This window comes from Mustelus asterias, unplaced genomic scaffold (assembly GCF_964213995.1).
Source record: "Mustelus asterias unplaced genomic scaffold, sMusAst1.hap1.1 HAP1_SCAFFOLD_96, whole genome shotgun sequence".
In the NCBI taxonomy this organism is placed as follows: domain Eukaryota; kingdom Metazoa; phylum Chordata; class Chondrichthyes; order Carcharhiniformes; family Triakidae; genus Mustelus; species Mustelus asterias.
Genome location: NW_027590144.1, coordinates 748,736 through 753,860, shown reverse-complemented (window position 1 = coordinate 753,860; position 5,125 = coordinate 748,736). Strand labels below are relative to the sequence as shown.

The window sequence follows — 5,125 nt, the reverse complement described above, 5'->3', positions numbered from 1 at the left end:
CAGAGAAACAGAGCTGGGCTGAACCTGTACAAAAACTGTCAGAGCCTCACAAAATAGCAGAGCGTTAGGCAAACATTGTGACCAGAGTGAGTTTGAACCATAGAAAACCATAGAAAACCACGTGTCAGCCCAAAGTCTAATATAATGCAGCACACTGCGGACTTTCAAAATCTGAAATAGAAACAGAAAATACTGGGTTAGTATCTGTGGAGCGAGAATCAGAACGAACGCTTCCCGCCCAGCTGTCACGTGACAGGCGCAGACATGATGGATGTCCGCGCCTGCCATGTGGGTGTCCCAGTGGGCTCTATCCGTGCTGTAAAATTTTGTGCCTTTATGACTCTTTTTCGGAGCCAGTCAGCAGAAAGCCATCCCGCCTTTTGCACCTGAAACAAATCACAATATCTCCTTTTGAACACAATATTTTGGTCAAAACGAACAAATGAGGGGCTCGTCCGGGATTTGAACCCGGGACCTCTCGCATGTTAACGGGGCGAAATACCCTAAGCGAGAATCATACCCCTAGACCAACGAGCCTGCACGTTAGTAGCCAGCAAAATAAACATTGTTTAACTTTCTACAAAGCAGTTCTGACACCTCGAGTGAAAGCCGAAATTGTTTAAATAACTCACCGCATCAGCATTTGTGGACTTTAAGCACCAGAAAAATATCCGTCCAATATTGTTACCTCGACTGTTTGCAACTGGGGGCTTTTGTTTATAAAGTACACATGTTACAGTCAATAATTTTAACCAAGCGACTTCGACATGTGACAACTCTGAGTCTGCCTCTGATATTTGATCACTTTTGAAAGGTGTGGTCTGTCAGACAGTTAAAAGATCTGGAACATTTAAAGTACAGATTGATGACATGGTTCACCTGGGAGATCTGCGGGTTTGTGTGAAAGGATCGGGGAGCGATTGGACTTGATGTGATCGTAATATGAGTAAAAACATGTCAAATTTCCCAACAGTGACAATCAGTAACCTCAGTGAGAGAAAACACTCAGACGGGGCTGTATTGTCACGTTCACGATGAGTAAATTTTCTCTGAAGTTTAACCCCATGTGTTGTCCTGACAATGAATCATTGATTATCGACCTGTGCCAGATTTTGTCTGAGGCCCGCGGGAGCCTCATGTACTGTGACTCTCAGTGCACAGTAATACTCGGCGCTGTCTGTCACCTTCAAATCTTTCATGGGCAAGTGAAAAGTGCTTTGTTTCAGGTTGAGATTCCCGCTGCAGTATAAGAAACCTGGAGCCGTATCGGTAAATTAGCGGCTCTGAGCAGTCAATGAGGAGCTCGGTGTGTATACTGGCGATACCAGAACAGTTAATGTTGTATACTTAAACTCGATCCCGAGTAACTGCAGGGTATTGCTGAATCTTCACCCTCTGCTGCTTGAACTCCTTGTTTTGACTGGGACACTGAGTCACCGTTACTCATGTCTGAAAATAGGCAACAGACACGCAGTGGGTTAGAAGGAGTAACAACAATGGAATAATCCCCTCGAGATGGAAATGGGGAATGAATCTGGTGACTGGCAGATGTCACGCAGAAGTTCAAAATGACAAACCTGCAATCAGGACAATAACCAGAGTGAGACAGAGTTTCACCCCCATGGTTCGAGTCTGAACACCAGAAACAGAGAGACTGATCACTGTCTGAATCAGATCTGCAATTGGAGATGTTGAAACAGTCAGGGGGATGCTATGAGGTCCAAGGGGACTCCATCTCTCCGCCCATCTTTACATCTTCAAACAGACAACTCCTTTAGAAAGGGGTTGTGATCTTTCATAAGTGATCAGAGAGTGCTCTCCCGTGGACAGCACAGCCGCATATTGGAAACAGGTACACACACGGCAACCTGAAAAGACTGACACTTATAAAGATCGTAGAATCGTAGAACCCCGACAGTAGAGAAGGAGGCCATTTGGCCCAGAGTGTTTGTACCGACCACAATTCCACCGAGGCCCTATTCCCGTAACCGCACATATAATCTCCCTGACACTAGGGGTCAATTTATCATGGCCAATCCAACTCATCCGCACATCTTTGGTCTATTGGAGGAAACCACAGCATCCGAGGAAACCCAGCAGACATGCGGAGAACAGATACACACACGGTCACGCGGAAAGACCAACACGAATAAGGATATATAACCATATAGATATATGCCCAGACAGTGACATCAATTCTAACGTCCCTCGTTAAAAATCCAGAATTATTCTGCAGATTTCTGACACCTATTAGTTTGCGTTGCTCACCATGATAATGCATGAATACCTCCACCTCCGTGTTCACGAGAAGTCTCGGATACTGCACAGAATCAACATAGAGACATGTAAACTATGTGATAGATTCCCAAACCGATCGACTCAAACATAGATTCATAGAGGTTTACAGAATGGAAACAGGCCCTTCGGCCCAACTTGTCCATGCCGCCCTTTTTTTAAACCCCTAAAATAATCCCAATTGCCCGCATTTGACCCATATCCCTCTATACCCATCGTACCCATGTAACTGTCGAAATGCTTTTTAAAAGATAAAATTGTACCCGCCTCTACTACTCCCTCTGGCAGCTTGTTCCACTAGACACACGGACAATCACTAAGAAAGATAACCAAGCAGATTAACACAGCCATTGACACACAAAAGAGAAATGAACTCATTGGCAACGGAAAAAGCGTGCTAGCTCCAGAGTAAACTTCCTGAACTGGAATTCCCTGGTGTGGTGTAAGTGCGGCAATATCGTGTTAGATATTCATTGCGATGGAACACGACATTTTAACAACAGGAGCAGCCAGAAATCTATTTCTCATCAATGGTGATCATTGATTGACGACTCGACGTGACCCTTTTGCAGACTAAGCAATAATGGATGTATTTATTTTTACCGCCAAACATGTTCTGGATGCGTCCGTGTGCAGAATTTATTTACTGGTGTCACAACCAGGCTTACATTAATACTGCAAGTTACTGTAAAAATCCCCTCGTCGCCACATTCCGCCGTCCGTGTATCATAGAATCATAGAAACCCTACAGTGCAGAAAGAGGCCATTTGGCCCATCGAGTCTGCACCGAACACAATCTCACCCAAGCCCTACCCCCATATCTATCCACTAATCCCGCTAACCTCCGCATCTCAGGACACTAAGGGTAATTTTAGTATGGCCAATCAACCTAACACGCATATCTTTGGACTGTGGGAGGAAACCCACGCAGACACGAGGAGAATGTGCAAACTCCACACAAACAGTGACCCAAGCCGGGAATTGAACCCAGGTCCCTGGAGCTATGAAGCAGCAGTGCTAACCACTGTGCTACTGTGTTGCCCTGTGTGAAGTCCGTGTGAACACGACAGATTCCGCATCCATTCTCGAGGTTCTCTGTTCGGATGTTCGGGACACAGGAGGACAACACAAGAAGACTGTTTCAGGTGTAGGTGATTCATTCGCGTCTGTTATATTCCACACTCTGTGTGATGTTGTGGAGTAAATGTCTTTATATTAGATATAATTCAGAAATAATGAGGAGATGCTTCATCAGACTGAAATTCGTTTTCTAAAATCGATATGAAATCAATTGCATAAATAAATATATGTTTACATTGAAAACTATATCGCGAAGCTAAATCCAATACTTCCTGCCATTGGGTAAGGGAAAGGTTGTTAAAGCAAATTGTACATGGATTCCGCAGAAACTCCTTCTTCAAATGGGGATTTTTCAATGAATTAAAAGGGAGAAAAATCAGCTTCATGGAATGAGAGGAGGAAATTGAAAGTGGAACAAAGAACAGTTCAGCACAGGAACAGGCCTTTCGACCCACCAATCCCTCAACGACATGTTAATTGTTTAGCTCCTCATAAAATAATTCGCATAGATCTGATGGATTGATGAGCCTCTCATCGTTCTGTGCCATTGTCAACCATTTTCGATCATTCTTAGATTAATGCGTCTACAGCATTCCCAATGAATGTTGCAACATTTCAAGACAGTCCCCTTGGGCTACGGAGCAGCCAACAGTTTCTGTGGTGTAGTGCTGATTGCACTTGCCTCACGCACGCAACGGCCCACGTTCGAAATCGAGCAGAAGCATTAATGAAATGTGTTCATTAAGGTTGAGGGAAGTCTGTATAATTTCAGATTGTAGCTGAACATTATCCGAAACTCGATGTTACAGCCATGTTATATTTGCGCTCACCTCGGCCTCAAAAGCTTTCAGCAAAATCAGAAACCTTGTATTTTCATGACGCAATGAGAGGAAATAGATGTTCCTTTTTTAAAACCGTGCACATATTAGCAATATTTTCAGTCCACACCAGAATTTAATAGGTTTATAAATGCAGACTAACATAATTCATCACCAACTGAAACATGTCTAATCGTATTGTGTGCTTAAAAATACAGATACAAGTGATACTGTCACTGAACGAGAGGAAATGGAGCACATTTTCCCGAAGCATCTTTTGAAAATTGTTCTTCATAATAACGAAATAGGGAAAACCTCTCAGACAGAAGAGGAAATCGAGAATCAAAGCAGACCGTCTGGATCTCCTATAGATGAACGAGATTTAGGCGCCAGAATGTTTGTCACACAGAATAAAGAGGGATCAAGTATAACTAACAGATCATTCTTGAATCTCTTCCCTTTAAAGATATTTGATTTGGTTTAAAAGCTGATCATGGTCAAACTCAAGAAAGCACCATGGGATGTGTATTACCCGTGACTCGATTTATTTTGTTGGTCAATAATATTTGCAATTCAATGTTGTATATTTCAGACATATTCAATCCGCAATGAAGACATCTGTGTTAAATAAATGGATTGATATTAAATGTTGATTACCGAACAAATACTGGATATAACTGTTTGAAGTTAATCGATGGTATATGAGAATGACGCATCAATGATTGAGCAGAAATCATTGCTCCCTTAGACATTTGTCCGATGAACGCTTTTAAATTTTGAAATTCGAGACAAGTTGAGACATCACGTTGAGAGTAACGGTTGTCTTCTTGCACTGAGGTAAATGGACTCTCAGTCCTAACCATTCGAATCTGCAGCAATAGAGCGGAGTTGTACAATGCAGTCAGACCGATTGTATATTCTAGAGATATTAA

At 42.8% G+C, this 5,125-nt stretch overlaps 1 non-coding gene across 1 annotated transcript; it reads right to left on the bottom strand.

The window, feature by feature from the left end:
* Positions 1 to 447: 447 nt before the first annotated feature.
* On the bottom strand, positions 448 to 537 carry trnap-agg (transfer RNA proline (anticodon AGG)). Its single transcript is given in 2 exon segments — positions 448 to 483; positions 502 to 537. It is a non-coding gene; the product is annotated as a tRNA-Pro (tRNA).
* Between the last annotated feature and the right edge of the window lie 4,588 nt (positions 538 to 5,125).